At 48.3% G+C, this 21,059-nt stretch overlaps 1 protein-coding gene and 1 pseudogene across 7 annotated transcripts in view; one reads left to right on the top strand and one right to left on the bottom strand.

The window, feature by feature from the left end:
• Positions 1 to 21,059, bottom strand: part of Pknox2 (PBX/knotted 1 homeobox 2) — a 274,475-nt gene that overhangs the window by 127,723 nt on the left and 125,693 nt on the right. The gene's annotated exons all lie outside the window — the stretch shown is intronic.
• On the top strand, positions 17,619 to 17,726 carry LOC121826331 (5S ribosomal RNA; annotated as a pseudogene).

The raw sequence follows: 21,059 nt of genomic DNA on the forward strand, positions 1-21,059 counted from the left end.
AGAAGTGGGGGTAGGTGTGCAGGCCCAAATAATTCAGGGTCAGAGAATCCAAACTTGCTTCACCCAGTAGGGCTGCATAGGGGATGATTTGACCATGGGCGTGGTTACCAGGTGTTTGGAAGGGTCTACACTTGGCTGTCTGGTATGCTGTATCTAGCAAGGGGGAGGTCTTTTGCCTCACCCCCAGGCATTGTTATAAAAAGCCCTTTTGAATAAAGTTCTGGGCCATTGGGTATTGACCCAGTTCCCCCCCACCCCCAAAGCTGTTCTGTGTTTCTGTCTTTCTTCTTATCGGCTAGGCCTATCATTATACCTAGAATTTCTTAACCCTCTTTCCTCAAGAGTACCCTGGTAAAAGTGGGGGCAGGCCCCCCACAGGTAGGTTAACCAAAGCTAAGAATGCATGGATTAACGAACTCTGAAAGATAGTCAGAGAGAGAGAGATTGAACACAGGTATCCATGACACAAGTTATTAAATGAAAATTTCAGCATAGGTGTGCAATATCTCTCTATGAGTTATTGGTCAAGGAGGCCCCCACACCACCCAAAATAACACAGGTTACTGCCATTGTTCTTGGTTGCTCACCAGAACCAGATAGTAAAACCTTCCTGCTGAAGACACAATATACTTGGTTGTAAGACATTGAGACACATAGTTGGAACTAACCTGAAAATTTCCTGCTAGCTAGCCTTTCTAGTATAGAAAGATGCCGCTATGGAGGCTGTTAGGGGGGAAAAAGTCACCAATAGCATTACCCAGCAGTGAACTAATGCTACAATAGTAATCTGCCAGGCAAGGTTTAAGTAATAGTGACATGAAGGTTATAGAGGTAACCAACCGCTTTCTGGTTGGATTTGAGGCCTGTTCTACAGGAAGGAATTCATGCCTGGTAGTTAGTATAAACATGGTCAAAAGCCCATGGCTTGGGAGGATATAGACCCTGGCGTGGTGGTGGGTAAAGTACTGTCACTTTACTAAAAAGACAAGTTGTCAAACTGCTCCTAAATATCTACTTTTTTACTCATAAATTATGCTGCTCCCAGCCTTGGCCAGAGACTAGCAGTGGGCAGCGGTCAACGCAGAACCTCTTAAACCGTCAAAATGCTAACAATAAGTGACCACTGAGCACTCAGTTCTGTGTCAACCCTGTCGGTCTCCAAGGCTCGGAGAACATGGTAGGAGATGGGGCGGAAAGAGTGGAGGATGGGAGGCGTCCTGTGACATGCTGTCTTCTGAACATGACACGGCCATTGCACTCATGAGCTCACTGCAGCTGTGGTGACCTGCACAAGATCAAGTCCACCAGATCTGTTAACATTCCAGCAGGCAGCAATAATTGGGCTCAGTGGGTTAAAACAAAACAACAAGAAAGCAAAGACATAAAAGGGGCGGGGGGGGGGTAGAGACATGTTGGTAGGTGTCTGGGGGGAAGAGGTGGGAGGAGCGGACACGATAAAGTTGCATTGTATAGCAATAGAATAAAAGATATTCTGAATATAATAAAAGAATAAAAGATATTCTGAAGATAATAATAATGCACAAAGTGATAGTACTGTAACAGAGATTAGTGTGACACGTGCTAGGGACACAGGAGGCATACTAGTGGAGGAAAAACAACAACAACAACAACAAAAAATCAAAGCCCCTCATCACCCTGTACCCTGACCTATGATCTGGAGACCTTAAATCCTTTCCCTTAGCACGTTCTCCCAAGGTAGCTACGAACAATGATAGGTTTGTGTAAGATGGAATCAGAGGCGCAGGAAAGCCTGTGGTCAGATGTAGAGAGAGCCCCAGGCCCCTCTGTTAGCCACCCTGGGGTCTCTAAGGTCCAGAGTCTGCATTTCCAAACTGCTCTCCTCTCCCCTGCCCCCATCACAGCGGCACATTCCGCAAGTCATTTATTCCTCCATAACATTTGCTCGAAGGAACGTTACTGCTGAATTATAGCTGGGCCCATTATCTCACAATAACTGTCTGGGAAATGTTAATGTTAATGCATGGATCATGCAGAATGCCACATTAGGGGTTTTATGGTGGACATAACATTTTTATGAACTTTTTCTCGGGTAGCACCAGCCTTTGATGGAAAGAAAGGGAAAAAAAGAAAGAAAGTATGAAACAGAGAAGAAAGGCCAGCTCAGCAAAGGCAGTCCTGGGAACAGACATAGCATTGGATAGCCTAAAGGCTGCTTCTCAGAGTGCTGTTCCCCCAGGAGCGGGCCTGCCCTGGCAGGCCTGGGGTAGGGGCATATGTGTGCAAATATCTTTAGAGTTAGGTATTTGTGAGTAGAGAGCAACCAGCCAAATTGGCAACTGGTGGGAGACAGGGTCTGCTGGGCAGACCCATAAAACTCTCAGCCTTTCAGCCACCTGCCGCTGCCTGGGCATTTGGTGCCAATGCAGGCTGAGGGGGGTGGGGTGGGAAGGAGTGCAAGAAGCATGACGTGGTGGCTGCCACACCTCCTGAGTGAGAGGAGGGGGTCTCTGGCGGAGCTGGTTTAGGGGCTCACCTTGGGAAGTGACAGCTAATGGCTTAAGGAGGTTTTAATTTCTGCCATTAAAAAAAGAAAAGAAAAAACACAATCTTGAGAATGGCAGTATTTTACACCTGGCTTTAAAAAGGACCAATAAAGACCATGTTTAGCATTTTATACCCTTTCTCAAAACTAACGATCTTTGGTTCTCATCTCAGACATATTTTAAGTGAGCTTGTATCTCCTACCTCCAGAATATTCTTTCAGGAGGCTGGATTTACAGCTCTGTTCTTTCCCTGCCCTGGGCTCCAATTCAAGTCTCATAATCACAGTGTTTCGATCAGCTTGCAGCCCCCCCCCTCCCAGCCACCCTCAGTGCTGTTATTGCCATTTGTCTTCCGAGTCAGGATGCTGTGTCGTTCCCGACCCTGCAGGACACCTGCTTACAGCCAGTCCTTTGACCACATCAGGGGTGGGCTAGAGGTGGGGGGCTGTGCTATTCAGCAGTTCCACTCCAGGGGGTGCTCCAAGAGCTGGGCAAGAGGAGGGTATTGAGAGGTCTGTGGTCTTTGAGGGGCAAAGAGCACAGAGCTGGTAGAGACGGGCTCTTTCTGAGAGCACACCTGTGGACATGCTGGAAAGCCTAAGCAAACACCTCATTTGGGTAGGGATCCTGTCCATCTTCAAGGCAAGGCGAGTGTGGCCAGAGGCTTAAGATCCAGGCTCTGCCACTTACAAGCTTAGAAAACCTGACCATGCTTTCTAAAAATCTGAGTTTTCACATCAGTGAATATAAATTAAATACTGCCAGGAACAGTGTGAGTATTCCCTATCCAAAAATCCAAAATCAAAAGTACTCTAAAATCTGAATCATTTGGAGCCCCCGTATGATACCAGAAGTGGAAAAGTCCATACCTGACATGTAACAGGTTGTAATGGAAATGCTTGTACACTATAGATACTATCTGCTACTACTTTCAGGGTATGTGTGTAAGATGCACATGAAACATGAAGAAATCTCGTATGTAAAGGGAGCTGTCTCCCTCTGTAAAGTGCTTGCCAAACAAGCATGAGGACCTGAGTTTGGATCCCCGTCACTCACTTAAAAAGCCAGGTGTGGCAGTCCATACCTATAACCCCAGCACTGGGAAAGTGGAGCTCCAGAGTCAGTGGGAGACCCACTCTCAAAAAGCAGTGTAGACAGCGATAGAGGACACCTGGCATGGACTTCTGACCTCTATACCCATGCACATACATACAGGTGCTCACATACACACGTGTGCACACACCTGAATGCATGCAAATGTATACACCACACCCAAGGACATGTGTCCGCTCTTGAGCCTCATCCCTACCTCTGTGTACATGTGAATACTAAAAATATATATATATATATATAATAAATAGATAGATAAAGCAAGCTGAAATACGGAAGCATTTCTGTCCCAAGCTTTCAGATCCTTAACTCCTTTTCAAGGCTAGCATGCCCTCCAACACCCTCAGCAGTTTATGTATTATGTTGACTGAGTGATGCCCCACATTGGAATGATAGGCCCCTGCAGGCAAGGATCTTAATTGTTTCTTTCACAGACTGATTGCTAATGCCTAGACAGTACACAGTACAGAGCATATACATATAATATATGTAAATATATATGATGAATGTCTATGGCATATATATAATGAATGAGTACTTCTGTTTCCCCTATGCTCACCCCAGGTAACGCCCAGGTATGTGCCCTGAGGCTTTCTGGGGAAGAATATCATATAAGTAGGCTTACGGAACTTTCCAAGCTTATTAAAGTAAAGTGTTGATTTTGGGGGACATTGAATGTATTCAGAACCTGGGATGCATATGGAATTTGCTCCAACCCTCACTTCCACCCTTCCAGTGTGAAAATACTGGTGTACCTGGGCCAGGCAGTGGGCTTAGAGCCCGCCTTCCCAAATACCACTCCTGTGCCTCCCAGGCTGCTCCCCTCCTTCCTGGGCTGCCACGTGCTGGCTCCTGGGGACCCCCTGCCATATGTTCCATTCCAGCTCTAAACTGCATGTTAATTGTTCTGAATGAACAGCTCCAGCTGGAAAAGCAGGCAGGCCGATTACAGACCTTAAGATAACACCCAGCTTCCCGTAAGCCAGGCGCCTTGCAGCGAAGGAGACTGGAAAGCCTTCAAGGCCAGAATGGAGCGAGACAGACCCCTGGGAACGAAGTCTGCTGTCTAGGGCATCATTGCTCTTTGGTCTCTACCCAGGGAGACCTATTTTAAGACCACTACACCTGGAACTCTCACCTCACCATAGAGGGCCCTTCTAGATCAATGCAACATCCTGTGTTCTCAAAGGAGTCTCCTGGGATTTACTTGGACTGAGCCCTAGTCACTTTCCCACCTGTGTCTATGTGAGGGACAGGAGGGACAGAGGAGGAGACAGTCTTCAGTGGGATGATAAAATAAGTGTCCTACATACAATAAACAGACAGTCTTTCCTACAAACGATATGTCTTACACACACACACACACACACACACACACACACACACACACACACACACACACACACACACACTTTTAGGGAGAATTGAGACCAGGTTTCTACATGTAGCCTTGGCTGTCTTGTAATTCCCCATGTGGACCAGGATCACCTTGAACGCACAGAGATCTACCTGCCTCTACCTCCCGAGTGCTGGGACTAAAAGTGTGTGTCACCATGCTTGACCATCTTTATTTATTCATTTTCACAATCGTGTTTATTATTGCAGAGGGCCAGTGTGTGCTATATCTGTGGAGTCAGTGCTCGCCTTACACCTGTATGAGGGTCCCAGGGATTGAACTCATATCACCAGGCTTGTGCAGCAAGCCCCCATTTTCTGTTTGCGACAGGATCTCATTATCTATCCAGACCGAGCTGCCTCAGCCTCCTCAGTGCAACAGCGCCCCTAGCCTAGGTAGTGTCCTTCCGCACTATTTTCTGAGCACCTGCTAATTCCATCACCAGTTCAGTGATGTGGACACAGCTTTGTTCTTTATTTCTGTTCAAATTTCCCCCAAAGAAGAGAAATATTGTGGAGAAATATTGACAGAAAGGGACGATACATAGGATGGTGTCATGGGGCCAGGCCATGTGAACTGGGAAGATTTCTGAAGGCCATGATTCACAGGGAAAGAGGCAGGGCCCTGGGAGCTCACCACCCACATACCCACAGCAGTTCAGGCTTCCGGTAGGGAAGGATGTACCCCTCCAGCTGTATCCTTTCCTCGCCTGGAGCCTGCCCAGAGCTGTGGCAGGGGATCTGGGGCAGTAATCAGAAGTTCTGAGTCTGGACCACAGTGTCAACTTGGCCACCAATTAGCTGTGTAAGCCCAGGTGTATCACACAGCTTATCCACCCACTGTAAAAACAAGGGCAGTGCGAAGCTCACTGTACAGCACCCTTGGGCTGACAGGAGGGTCCTAAGAAACATAAATGTGGAAAGGCTCTGGAAACTGAAAAGCAGAGTAAGCTCCAAAGTAAGGAATGTAAGTTGCATTTCTCCCCAGGGATTAGGGTACCTACCTCCTAACCAGCTGGGGTTAAGGTTCTGGAAGATGGTGGAAATGGTCTGTGTGACTGGAAGTTTCTCACCTGGTTCTCGGCAGGCAGAGCTGCTAGGGAAGTGGCTGGCTCCCTTTTAGCCAGCTGATCTGAAACAGAGTTCCCTCCTCCATCTCTCTCTGGAGGTAGAGGTCAGGAAGGACAGACAGGAATGGAATGCTTGCCTTGCCGTGTGAGGGTTCAGATTGCAGCTGCACCCAAAGACTCTACAAGGCTCTCACAATTCAGATATTCCCTGTGCTTTCCGACTTCCCAGGAGGGCATGGAGCAGGGATTTAGAATGGCCCTTTGAGGTAGTGCCTGGCCAGAGAAGCTTCGCAGCAGGGCCGGTGTCCACTTCCTCATCAGGCGCTAGGGGTGCACGATGATAAGGACGGCTCCTGATGATGCAGTGGAGCCGGAGACAGTAACACTCCCCTGGCCTGCCTCAAACCCGGGCCCCCATGCCCCCCAACTTCATCCCCCCACTGGAGTATGGAATGGTCAACAGTTCCCTAACCCAGGCTCCCTCCAGCCAAGAAGAGCAGTGGGGAACAAGGCAGAGATTTAATTCTTTCCTGGAGGCCCACAAGTTTAGCTAAGGTACGAGATAAGCCGTGCTGTTGATGGCATGGGGTAAACTGTCATCAGTCGGGACCACAGGTGGAGCCTCACACCTCTATGGACATCGGAAGGTGGTGCCAGCAGGTCTCTGATCAGACACAGCCTCATTCCTTAGCAGATGATGGGGAGGGGGTGGGCACGGCAGGGATAGCACATAGCCAGAGGCGACTGGTCCTCTGCATCCCTCAAGCCTCAAACTTCGAGGTCTGGAGACCAAATGTGGTTTCTCCAGTTACGTCGCCCTTGCCATGCTTCTCCTGCCAGCAACGCTTTTGTTCCCCTCCTTGCCAGCATAGTGTCTACCTCACGGTCCAGCTCTGATGTCACTTTCTCTGCGAGTGCTCCCTGGCCGTCCTCCAGGCAGCACAGCCACCCCCAGCTCTGGATGCTCCTGGCAGGCAAAAGAGCCATGTCTAAATCTCCAAGAGCGCTCTTGGACAGTCATTAGATAAGCATCATCAGGGTACAAGCTCAGTCTGCCTTCTCCATGCACAGAACTTGCACACAGTAGGTGCTTAGTAAATGTTGACTCAGGGCGGTGCATCCTTTCCTGGCTTCAGGAAATCAACACCCAGCAAATGAGGGCTGGAGAGATGGCTGGGCTTCCGGAAGGTTGCCCTGGGCAACCACTATCTTATCCAGTGGCCTCTCACTGTCTGCCTTGTGCCCAAACCCTGAGTCCACCAAACCCAAACAGTTTTCTTATCAACGATGAGACAATAGATGATCTTTTGACATTTCCAAGGCTGTTTGGAAGAGGGAAAGATAATATGTAATAAATTCATATACTTCTGTGTGTTTCTTGGCTCTGGCAGCTAAAATTTCCATCTCTTTATGCAGGAGTCCTGGGGAGCTGAAATCCTTGATAATGCCAAACAATTCAACACTTTACACTCTCTTTACTCTGTCTGCACCACAGAAAAATATCGACTTGATGCTGCCAGCTGTGGGAAGAGAGATGCCATAGTCTTTCTGCACTCAGAAGTCTATTCCTATTTGCAGGGCGAGAGTTTTGGATCCTAAGCTTGGCAAAGCAAAGGGCAGCCTGGTACTCCTTGCCCCCAGATCCATGGGCTGCAGGATCTTGTACACCTGAGACTATCTCTCTGCCCTTCTGCGTGTGCTGCTCTGTTCTTGCACAGAGACTCCAGCAGCAGTAGCAGCAGCAGCAGCTCAGAGCCTCTGATCTGAGCTGCAAACAGCACTTCCTGAGCTTAGCACCAGCCAGGGCCCTGGAGGTTACAAAGCTGCTTGCTGCCTTCCAGCTCAGACTCTCAACTTGGGACAACACATCTCAGCCGGGGGCTGACATAAGCATGTATCACCAGCACCTTCGTTTCCTAGAAGAGGAAGCTGGGGACAGAGGCCAAGACTTGCCCAGAGCCACACTGCAATCTTGCTAGCACTTACAGCCCCTGCTTCCAACCCCTCGCCGAGAAATTTACCTATTTGTCTAATCACCTTTGAGTCTTGAACAAATATTAAAAGCCTGTGATATGTCAGGCATTGTGTTCCGGCCCAGGCCACTTTCTGGGAGTCCAGGGAGCTCAGCTTTTGGGGATCCTACAGAGACAAAGTGCAGAGCTCTTCTTGTTTGGATCAGGGGAAGTGACTGGGGCAAACACGTCTAGCTTCTGTTGGCATTTTCAAATCCCTCTCCCCTCCTCTGCGGCCATTTCCTCACCAGGCTTATGCGCGCGCACACTAACCTGCATTCCAGGCACCCTGAAACACATTCAACACCTGGAGGCCCTGGGTAGCAATGTATCTTTTCTCCCTTTCCCCTTCAGAGTGGTTACCAGTGTGAGTTTAGGTTTAAATATTGGTTCTACTCCTAGATGGAGAACTGTGGTAAGTTGCTTAACCTATCTGTGCCTCCGTGGCTTCATCTATAAAATGAGGGGTACTAATAATGCTATATAATTTAAATGGAATAATACAATAACACGTTTAGCGTGGTGCCAAGTGCATGGTGTTAAACAGTTCTAGCTGCTAGGCTAGAGAGATGGTTCGGCAGGTAAAGGCACTTGCTGCCAATCCTCAGGACAAATGTGGTAGAAGGAGAGAACTGGCTTCTATAAGCTGTCTTCTGACCTCCACATGCACACTATGACACTGCCCACCCCGCCCCAATAGACAAAATAATAAACCCTTTATTGGGAATGGAACCCAGGGCCTTGTGTATGCTAGGCAAAAACACTACTACTAAGCCAAACCCATAGCTCATTGTTATTCTAATGGGCAGGGTCCGAAGGAAGGATCAAGTGGACAGAGAAAGAGAAATCTCCTGTCTTACGCCAGTCCAGCTTTGCTCCCTCTGAAGATGCCATTCCATTCTCGGGGTGTAAGCCACTCGCCTGGGTCCCCTTTCTGTTCCCACCCCCTCTCTACCTCCACAATGTACTGCTCAGGTGACTCCACAGCTCAGAACCAGCTGCCGGTTGTCATCCTGTGCCTCCCTGGAGAGAGAGCAAGGCAGGGAGCAGAGGACAGTGCCCTTGACCCCGAACCTTGGGTGTAGGGCTTCGTGGAGTGTCAGCCCCTTGTGGAGAAGGAGACTAAGAGTCATCTGCCTCCTGAGCCTGCAGCCAGCTCCTCTCCAGCACAGCACTCTGAAGAGAGTTCAGAAGCCAGAGGAGAGAACAAGAAAGACCTTCTGGGTTTGTGCCACAGCTTTCAGGGATCCCCTTGTTCTCTTCCGGGTCAGATCCGGAGCCCAGGAAGCAGAAGGGCCATGCAGGAAGATCCTCCCCTCCAAGCAGGAAAACAAGGAGGCCGGTCAGGACCGTAACTCCAGCCTTATACCAGTGGCATTTGTAAAAACACACATCACCAATTGCTCACAACAGTCCTTTGAGGCCAACATGACCAGTATTGTTAACCCCATTTAACTGATAACTAGGTTGAGGCCTAGAGATGCTCCACCGCATACCCAAGGTCCTGAGTAGGTAAGGGCAGCAGGATCCAGACTTCCTTATCCTGATTTCTAGGCAAGCCCACCTTCATACTGCCAGCAGCTCTCCCAGGGACCTTGATCATCTCTGTTTCACAGGGAGGGGGCTGAGTGGCTCATCCAGACTTGCTCACACATCTTATGCCAAAGAAGATGAAAAAACAAAAACCAGTGGCACTCTGACTATGGTTGTGACTGAGAGTGCCCCCAAACATGTCAGCAGCAGTTCCTTATACTCTGACTTGATAGCAATGGCTGGCCAGATTGGGTCTGAGAAAGGGCTAACCTACAGGCAACCCACATGGGTTAAAAGACCCTGAGAATGTGTTAAAGGTCAAGAACTGTAATCCGAGACCAAAATTTGGAGCGTTTAACAGCCCTAAAGCTCAACTTTCATTCGTTCATTTGCTCATTATTATTTCACTCCAATAACAGGCCCAAATCTCTGCTCTCAGTTATTCATCCATCCTTCATTCTTTCATGCTAATTATTTATTCGCTATGTGATACATGCTGTTCTTCCCACTGCTCAGAACATAGTGTGTGGAGACCTGTCTGCACCTGACCCAGGCTCCCCACTTATAGGAACTGAGGGTGCTGGGGAAGAAACAACTGTACTCTGCCAAGCCCAGAGTCAACCCAGCCTCCTCCAGCTGTTGCAGCAGAGCTCAGCTTCATTTTAGCTGGAGCCTCTCCCACACGGTGAACTCCAGGACTGAAGGCTAACCTGGCCCAGGTGTGCAGGGAGGGAAGTGGTACCACATCCTCAGCTCCGTGGCCAAACGTGCTGCTCCTGAGGTGCACATACAGCCTCTAGCCCAGGAGACAAGATAGCTGACAGGCTTGTCTCTCAGCAAGATGCTTTGCTTGCTTCTCCAGATGCCCATAGTCCAACATCTGTCTCTGCCGGTATCTCCAGCACCAAGGTGCTTTCCCATCTGTTTCCATAATGCCACCTTCTGAGGGGCACCCAGCGACCACTCATGGTAGCTTCTTTTGACTCACTGCCTCTCAACTGCCTTCGCTATACCTGGGTCTTCCTAAGCCTCCAAAGCCCTCTCCTCCAGCACAGTTCCATTCAACAACCATGTCTCTCATATCCATGTGGCAGGTCCTATGGTGTCACATACCAGTGAGAACTAAGTTGATTAAGGATTTATCTTTGGAGGAGTTGCCATGTATCAGGAGTCGCAGAAGGCGACAAGGAGCAGACCTATGAGGAGGAAAACATGGGGCCCATGGACAGGCACAAGGTTCACCCAGGCAGAGGAAATGACTGAGCTGGGCCTCAACCAATAAAAATGGGTTGGGGTAAGAGGAGAGGGTGCTAGACAGAGGAAACAGCATTTGCAAAGGCATCCATGGCCCCACACAGCAGGAAACAGTGAGTTTGACTTGATGAAGGACTGCACTGAATGAGGCTGCAAGGTTGGAAGGGTGCCATCCACCAGCCTCAAGGGCTAAGTCTTTATCCCGCCAGGAACAACTTGGTTTTTAAAACATAGTTTTAGTTCCTGAAGATTTAACTGAGAGTCGAGTCTAGAAGCCTTCTCTGACTCAGCCCCACACCAGCACTGGGGGTGGATGGGACACAGGGCTCTATGAATGGTAGGCAAGCCTTCTCGGGACTCGGGACTGATGCCTCCTGTCCCTGCTACAATGCCGCTCACCTAACTGGTGCTGCCCCCACTGGACGGAGATGAAGACTTGCTCTCCACCCAAGTTTCGGATCTCCAGAAACTAGCAGAGGGCAGAGCTATTCGGTGCCTAATAAATGGTCTACCGTTGAATGAATGAGCTCAAACTAGAGTCAAACAATTTACTCATTTCCTGATGTCTGATTCCATTCTAAACTCTGTGTTTAAACAAAGACTGATCTGTAACTCTCTCTGTTCGTCTCCTCATCTATACACTAGGAAGCACAGCGAAGTCAGCCTGGCACTTCCCCGGTTTGTATTGGCAGATTCAATTGCTGATGGATAGAAATAATAGTTTGTTGCTGATCTGTGCCAGGTGGTCAGGTCTACAGCCATTAATGGTTGTTAGATTGTGTCTGCACTGAACACGCACACACTTTTTCTTGTCCTTAGTCCCTAAACAATATTGCAGAATAACTACTTACATGGCATTTACATTGTATTAGGTTTGGTAAGGAACCTGGAGATGATTTAAGATACACTGGGGGATGTGTGTAGTTTATATGCAAATGCTGCCACATTTTTCTTAGGAGACTTGAGCATCTGTTGACTTTGGTACCTGAGGGAAGTCCTGGAATTCATCCCCCATGGACACTCATGGACAACTGTGCTCCAAGGATTGCTGAGAAGGGTAACAATATGAGTGAAAATGCTTAAGGCACTACTTAGCACGTAATAAACACCTGGTGTGTTGTTCCCCTTCTCTTTCATTTAGCTGGGGCTTATTAATCACCTACTAATTGCCAGGCACTGTTCTAGGCACCAAGTTCAAAGCAGCAAATTAAACGAACTCCCTGGTTTCACGGGACAGACTTCTGCCTGGGGGAGGCAGATCATAAACAGGCAAATGCGGATGCAGAGAAGAGCCATGAAGGTAGGTTAGAGTGTGCAGAGCGAAGGCAGGGCTATGATCTGCTCCTCTAGAAAGACAGTAATAGAAGCTGCTTGGTTAAATGACAATTGAACAGAGACTCAAGTGACCTATGTGTGTCCCCGGCAGAAGCGTGTCTTAGGCTAGGGGAGCGTGTGGGGGTGTGCGGGGAGGGTTAGGGACAGCATGGAGGACCGTGCAGCTGGAGCAGGGAGCTGGAGAAGCAGTGGAATAGGCAGGAATCCGGATCAGCTAAGAGCCCGTGTGAGCTGTGGGGGAGGCTCCGAATGTTTGCTCTGCAGGAGATCCTCTGGAGGGCTTTTCAGCCGCAGAGTGACACGACCTGACTGACTGTCATTTTAAATGGAGACTCTGGCGGCGGCTGGGTGTAACACAGACTGAAAGGGAAGGAAAAAGCGGGGTGAGAGGTTAGGAGGCTACTGTGGTAATCCAGGCCAGGGACAGAAGGAAGTTGGGCTGTCAAGGGGGCAGGAGAGTGGGGGCGTGTCACGTCTGACAAGCTTTCTGAAGACATGGTTGGAGAGAAGGAGAGGAAAGGGAGTTGGGGTAACCCCAATGGATGCACTCCACCCCTGACCATACCCCCAGGCCCTCCCCTCACAGGCCTGTGTGACTGGAAGCATTGATTTGCCCTTTACTGAATGGGAAGGCTGTCTTCCACGTGCTGCCGGGTATGGGGGTGGAGAGAACAAAAGAACATTCTCAGAGAGCTTTTAAACATATCAGACAGGGAGAACTGCACACATAATGAGCGAGGTGCAGAGAATAACCACCTATGCGGGAATAACCCGCCAGAAGCCAAGTGCCAACACACAGCAGCCCAGAGGGGGCCGGGCTAGGGTGTGACTCAGCAGCTGGGCACTCGCCAGGCATTTGTGAGGCCCTGAGTTCAATGTTGAGCATGGAGGGAAAAGACAAAGAAGGGGTGAGGGCAACCTTTGGGAAGGGGGCAATGCACGGAGACTCGGGTTCAGACATTGTTCTTTGAAGGGCGCCTTCTTGACAAATTCTGTGAAGCAACTTTGTCTCAAACTTCATTGTCCTATAGCTCATGGTCCCCGCTGATCCTGGGATCTGCCTTCTTCCATGTGACTCCTCACAAGCCTCCTTTCCCACTGTGTCCTTCAGCACACAATGAATGTCCTGTCCGCAAACTACTGTGTCGCCCAAAGGACATGCCTGAGTCCTCCCTGTGCTCTTCGGTGCTGAGAGCTGTGTACAAGCAGACACACATACACATGTGCACACACAAGTACATGTGCACACACGCTTTCACCTGCATCAACACACACATCCTGATGCAGTGTCCACACTTGACTCTCACACCTATGTTTCCAGGGCTAACCACTCTCCCAAGGACTTTATCCTTTGCATGTTGGTGATGTCATAATTGTCCCAACACAGGCCCTAAGCTCCAGAGTTAACTGTACCATGATCTCATGAGTAAATATTGGCATCCCATGGCCCTGATCTTGCTTTGCTGTCTTGTCAATCTTCCTGATTAATCTGAATAAACTAATTTCTCTCTCTGCCCCAAAACTGAAGGCTCTGACCGGTTTCTCACTTTAGGGAAGCAGAACTCCAGCTCCTCAGCCAGGCCTTCGCTTCTCCCCCTCATCCTGTCTCATTCCTCACTCTTAGAAGACCCCTACTTTCTACCCAACATGAATGGACAGGGAGGGGAGCCAGTAGTTCCTGGATAGAGCCAAATGTGCCACCCTTTCCCATGTAACCACCATGACAGCCTTGCAAGGTAGACCTAGACCTGCTCACTCTGGAGATAGAGAGATGGATCCTTGGTTAGAATGACACCCAGGGGGCTGGAGAGATGGCTCAGTGGTTAAGAGCACTGGCTGTTCTTCCAGAGGTCCTGAGTTCAATTCCCAGCAATCACATGGTGGCTCACAGCCACCTGTAATAAGATCTGACGCCCTCTTCTGGCCTGCAGGTATACATGCAAACAGAGTACTATATATACAATAAATAAATAATTCTTAAAAAAAAAAAAAAAGGATGACACCCAGGAAGTCACAGGGCTGGTGGGCAGTCGCTTCTACTCCCCTACCCACACCTTTTCCACCTTTCAACATGGTGCCCTGCATTTGCATTATCTTCCCACAGACGAAGATAATGGTTCATGGTCTTCAATTCCCAAAGTCTTCTCTTGCTACGTCCCCTCTCTACCCTGTTCCAGATTCCACCACCCTACAGTCTTTATGCCCCAGCCCCCCCCCACTCCCCCCACCCCCGGTCTTCCACTAAGGCCAACTTCTCCCAGCCTCGCCTTTCAGCACTGGCTTCTTCTTGTTCATATGTGAACTGGCCTCCTACAGGATGTCTTCCTTAGCTCCTGCTCCTGCCTTTTTGTCTTGTTCTTGTGAACTGTGAGCTGGATAAGAAAAGGAGCTTCAGTTTTTAATGCTTCAGGGCTCAGCGTTGACTAAAAGACAGACCCAAAAAGGATATAGTCCATAAATACTTAGGGCAATGAAGATCTGGTAACAACTAGTTCCTTAACAGGAATATTCAAAACAACTTCAAATGGGAATCATTTGTATTTGTGTTTTATGTGTTTCCTCCAGTTAGCATGGAAATCCTTGTCTGAAATTACAAATTAAATAGGATAGGGAGCTTTGTGATGTAAGAAAAATATTGTTATAGCATTAGTGGAGGTGAACTACAGAGCCCAGCTGAGGGGGCAGCTTCCTTCCTCACATGCAGTTTTCCACTGCTCAGGATGTTCTGGAACATTCCATTAAAAAAACAAAAAGCCTCCTTTAATCAATGTTGGGGAAAACAAAATTAAAGGTAATATTCCTAGCCATCTTGAAGACATTCAAATAAGAAATAAAAGGGAGATGGGAGAGGTAGCCACCCACTGAGGAAAGAGAAGAGAAGAGAGAGGGGAATGAAGGGAGGGAGACAGGGAGAAGAAAAAGAGAGCTTCCTACGTCATCTTATGAGAATGGATTCTTCCTAGAGTTTAGAAAGACAAGATTTACAAAAGACAAACGGGGATGCTTTGTGGAGAGTTTTTAACAGTAATAACGCGGTGCCCAAAGGGAAAGAGTTCCAAGATACAAGACCACAGTTCCTGTCCAGGAAAACAAGGAAATAGATCATTGAAAAGGAAGAAACTCGGCTGGATGGTGGTGGCGCACTCGGGAGGCAGAGGCAGATGGATATCTGAGCTCTTTTTTTTTTTTTTTTTTTTTTTTTTTGAAGATTTATTTATCTATTGTAGAGTGTTCTGTCTGCACGTTTACCTGTATGCCAGAAGAGGGCACCAGATCTCATTATAGATGGTGGTGAGCCACCATGTGGTTGCTGGGAATTGAACTCAGGACCTCTGGAAGAACAGCTAGTGCTCTTAACCTCTGACCCATCTTTCCAGCTCTAAGGATCTCTGAGTTCAAGGCCACCCTGGTCTACAGATTGAGTTCCAGGACAGCCAGGGCTGTGAAACAGAGAAACCCTATCTCGAAAAACAAAACAAAACAAAAACACAACAACGACAAACAAAAAAAGGGAAGAAACCCAGGTAACACCTAACACTTGGCTGAGCACCCCAGACTGGAGAGTCTCTCTCTGCTCTAAACCCCTGAGATACACCAGAGGAACCAAAGGGAGGAAGAAGACAGCCAAATGCCACTCATCTGCCCAATTACGACACACTGAAATAGAAATAAATAAAAAGGTGATTTACTGAGTAGCCAATTAAAAGTGTATAATAAACTTAAGCAGAAGAAGATTATATGTGTTGTATATATTACATGCATAAGAAATACGTATGCAAACGTATGTATCTCAACTGTATGTATATTTCTCCTACTCCTGGCTCTGAGTGCTCTATGCTTTCACTTCATTCCCAGAGACAATCACTGTTACAATTTGTGTCTACCTCCCAGGGATCTTGTATGCATATATAAGTGTGGGTTTTGTTTGTTTATTTTAGTGTGTGTGTGTGTGTGTGTGTGTGTGTGTGTGTGTGTGTGTGTGTGTGTGTGTAGGGACCTTGGGTACCCAGGTACTGTCCCTCAAGCACTGTCCACCTTTTTTCTGCCTTTGGGCAGGGTTTCTCACTAGCCTGTTCTTACTCACCATGTATGATCTTCTGGCTGGCCAGAAAGCCCCAGAGATCTACTTATCTCTGTCTTCCTAGTTCTGGGGAGTTCAGGTTTTTTTTTTTTTTCCCCGAGACAGAGTTTCTCTGCGTAACTTTGGAGCCTATCCTGGAACTTACTCTGTAGACTAGGCTGGCCTTGAACTCACAGAGATCTGCCTGTCTCTGCCTCCCAAGTACCCATGTTCAGTTTTTTGATGATGGTTCTGTGGGTTAAAAAGGTAGGCAGTTTACCAGCTGAGCCACCTTTCAAGTCCAAACATCAGCATACTCTGCAACTTACTTGGTTATGTGGTGTCAGCTATTAACAGGCTTAGGTGGTCCAGGGAAGTATATTCCCATCCTGTCCCATCCCCATCCCATCCTCATTCCATTCCCCAAACCAAAACCCAAGCAAACAACCAAACAAAAAAGCCAAATAACACCTATTCCTCTACTTTGTGGGTTCTGGTTTACTGTGGACTCCCACCTTTCCAGTGTTCCTCGGGGTTGATAAATATCACAATCTTGTGGGGAGAGCTAGTAACAGATCCCAGGGCTTCATGCATGCAAAAGCAAGCTCCGCCAGTGAGTCACCTCCCTCCCCTAGTGTTCCCACTCTTGGAAAGATGCCCTTCCTCTCTTTCAGGGTAATCACTTCTCAGGCATAAGGCACTGAGGACTGTGTGGAAGAGAAACTACAGCCTGCTTCTGACGACAAAGAGAAGCTGAGAGAAAGCTGCTTCTGGTGCGTGCTAGCTGCACCAGTCCCAACTGGGCCCTGATGGGCCCTGAATTGCAGGGAGAGTCAAGGATTGAATCCCATCTGTGCAGGACACAGCAAGAGATGCCAGAATCCATATGGCTTTCGCAAAGACGTCTGTGAACCCGGACCGTGGAATCTGCACCCTTACCGGACCAGGCTTCTGAGCACTCACTGTGCCCAAGGAACGGGGTCCAGTGGGGGCCGGCTCATCATCTCCCGCTGCTGTCACTGCTGACACCAAAGAGCCTATCATTAAAGCTTCGTCCCTGGTTTTCTGATTTACATGTACAAATAATCGCTGTCAGGGGCGTGAGCCCCGGAGAGCAATAATAGATCCTGGTAGCAGCAGATGCAGGAAATAAAAACAAAAATGAAACACACCAGCTCGGCAGAACTCAATGCCGAGAGGAGTCCTGGGGGAGCAAGGCCTGGTGGGTATGCAGGCCTGAGAGGAGACAGCAGTAAAAGCATTGACTTCTGGGTCTCTTGTAAAAGCCAATAGAGGGTGTTTTTAAAAATTATGGTAACAATATGCAGACATACTACCCTGAATGTGCCTGATCTCATCTGATCTCAGAAGCTAAGCAGGGATAGGCCTGGTTAGTACTCAGATAGGAGACTGCCCGGGAATGCTGGCTGCCCTAGGCTTGCTGGGTATGACTGTGCACCACGCCTATCTTTAATCTCAGCACTTGGGAGGCAGAGGCAGGTGGATCTCTTGGGTTCAGAGGCCAGCCTGGTCTACAGAGTGAGTTCTAGGACAGCTAGGGCTACACAGAGAAACCCTGTCTCAAACAACAACAACAAACAAACAAACAAAAAAACAAAACAAAAGCATACACACACACACACAAATTGTGGTAGCATTCATATAAAGCAAATATGTCAATTTAACCATTTTGAAAGCCTACAATCCACTGGCGTAATTACATTCACACTGCCATGCAAATGTCCCCACCGCCTGGTCTTCATATTCTTCTGTCACTCCAGCAGAAACTCCGTGTTCTTTTTAAGCAACAACAACCCATTCTCACCTGCGCCAGTCCTTGGCAACCCTAATTTATTTCCTGATTGATGATTTTTCTAACTTTAAACAGTTCATAAAGTGGAATCCTACAGTATTTTGTCATTTTCTGTCTTATTTTCTTTTCTTAGTGCAATGTCCTAAGGTATATCCATGTTGTAGCATGTGCCAGAGCGGAATTCCTTTTTGTGGCAGAACAATATTCCGTTGGATGGTTATGGACATCCATCCGTGGATGAAGACTCAGTTGTTTTTAGAATTTGATCAATGAATGTGAAAATACAGCCATAAACCAGGGTGTGAAAACACATGTTGGAGTCTCTATTTTTTTTTTATTCTTTGGAGTTTACATGTGAGAGGGGAATGGCTGGCTCCAGTGGTAATTCTCTGTGCACTTTTGTGAGGACCCACTGTGTCCAGCAGTGGCTACCCTGTGACTTACGAGAATGGTTCAGTCTCTGCTCAGGAGGCAGAGTGCTGTGCACAGTGGTTTTGAGAGGCCGCACAGCATGCTTGCCTGCCCTGGAACGGGTACAAAGAGCACCGTGGGCCTTAGGAGAAATTATCCGCTGGCTCTCTAAGGTTGCTTTCTAGTGTGTTCATGCATACAAGGTCCGCCATAAACCTACACCTCAGGAGACAGCTATCCTTAAGGTCCACTCATTGATTCTGATGGGTGGCCCCTGCTCTAAGTCTCATGACCTGTTCTGCCTACTGTACCATCCTGCCAGAGCCAGGCTTGGCAAAGTGGGATCCCTGAAAACAGAAACCTTTGGTGCCGAACGCTACCATCACCGGGGCATTGCTATTAGGGCATCATGCCACGTGCCTGCACCCTCTGCCAGGCACGCGCTTCTCCTCTGAGACCCCCGAGACTAACTGCCTATCTCTGACTTAGTTTAGATGTCACACTCCTCTGTATTGTTTCCTTGGTGGAGTGGGGTACCCACCTCTGGCTCTCACAGTGCTTCCCAGATTCATTCTGGAGACTCTTATCACCCACGGCTTGAGTTCAGGTTACTGACCTATTATCCTCCCACATTATCAACATAATGAGAGTAGAGAATAAGAGAAGAGAATGAGTGTCTTATCTCTGCATCCCTAGCCCTAGAACAAGCCCAGTACATTGAATGAATAGATGAATGAGAATAAAGAATGAATGAACCATGTTGCTTAATGAATGTCTATTGAATGAATGGGTGCATAAATGAATGGGGTCCCAAGGACTGAAATGTGCCTGGTACATAGACTTGGCCTATAGCCAAGCCCTCATTCATTCATCCATTCATTTATTCAGTACAATCACTTCTATGTGTAAGTCTCTGTCAGGTGCTGGGGTCCGATGCCAATGAGATCCAGGTTCTGTTCTCAGGAAGCCCACCAAAGAGTAGATATAGACAGAAATAAACAAGAAGTATACCCCAAATGACTCCACTGCCCCAGAAGCACACAAGGACTTGCATCACATCAAAAGACCAAACAGGGTTTCTCAGCTCCACCAGTTGCTGGGCACAGCTGGCTGTGGAAGGAGTGGCCAATTAACATGCTGCACACACCTGTCGGCGGCTGCTGCGCCGAGGATTTAGGGGTGAGAGAATTAACAATCAGGAGGATTTTTGGAGCTCCCAGAACCCAGCCCAGCTCACATCAGAGACCTCATTCTCCTTTAGGGATTCATTCGCTCTGCACAGCTGGTTAATTTTTCATCAAGAGGTGGGGTTGGGGGTTGGGAGAGCGCTCTGATCCTACACCCTTTCATGCTGGAGATGGGGAGAGAGACACAACATCCTATCTACTTTATTTTATTTTTCAGATGAAACAGTAGCAGATTGTGGTTGTCAGGCAAGACCCAGCCCTCACAAGGCTTGTGCTGCTGCTGGCTGATTAACAGCTATTGGGCAAAGGCTAGAGCGTGCAGAAGGCACAGGCCTCTGGTGAAGGTGCTCACACAGGTAATGAGCACCGGGTGACAGGACAGTGGTGAGCAGGAATTGTTTTAGGGGAGTGATTTAAGGCTCTCATCTTCTGTCCCACCTTTATTCCCTCTCACTCAGATCTGGCTAAACTCAGTCACACTCTGGCCCTGGGTGACAGTTATTTGCTCTTTCATGAACGCATCCTTCTTCCCCAGGGACTCCAGGCACAGCACCAGGGACACCTGTTACTGTTCAAATCTGACCCAGAACTTGAAGGTTCAGGGTTGACAATGATGTCTGTTTGTTCATTCAGAAAGTGGGGAAGAGGAAAAGGAAGACGATGACCTCTGAAGTATCAGTGTGTTTCACCTCTGTGGTCTCACTTGATTCTCATTAAGAGCACTTACTGAATGCCTTCTAAGTGCCCCACATGGAAAGGGACCCTAGAATATAGTGAGATGAGAACAGGGCTCAGGGGACAAAAATTGCATCATCTGCCGGGGATGACAGGAGCATCAACTTGCTGGGTGGGAAGAGAGCAGACAAGCACCACACCCTGCCTGCATGGTGCCACCCATGAAGGATGCTCTTCCCCTCTTCTCTCTCAAGTGCATCCCATAGGATGATGGAGAGAGTTCACCTGCTGAGCAGGGCCCAGGATTGCTGGGGGTTCAGCCAGCAGAGCCGAGGACTTTCCAACTGTCCATTCTCTTCGGACCGCTACATCTGAGATAACCGAGGTGGGGTGGATTTGGAGCAGCCAAAAGGTACAAAGCACTTACCACTTTCTGTGTGCTTTGAGTTGTGCTGGGTTGCCCCACATTGTGTGCGTGATACCATCCCCTCTCTGGAAGAAGGCAGTTTTGTTATTGAGACAGAGGCTACAGGGGAGAATCTGATAGATGTGTGCTCTAAACAGCAGGCAGCCAAGCTTATGAACCTCCTGGGGATCCGGCTAAGATGCAGACTCAGACTCCGGGGTGGGACTGAGTGGAGGCATGCAGAGGCGTTTCTATCTCCTCGTCCATGCTGAT

This window comes from Peromyscus maniculatus, chromosome 7 (assembly GCF_049852395.1).
Source record: "Peromyscus maniculatus bairdii isolate BWxNUB_F1_BW_parent chromosome 7, HU_Pman_BW_mat_3.1, whole genome shotgun sequence".
NCBI lineage: Eukaryota > Metazoa > Chordata > Mammalia > Rodentia > Cricetidae > Peromyscus > Peromyscus maniculatus.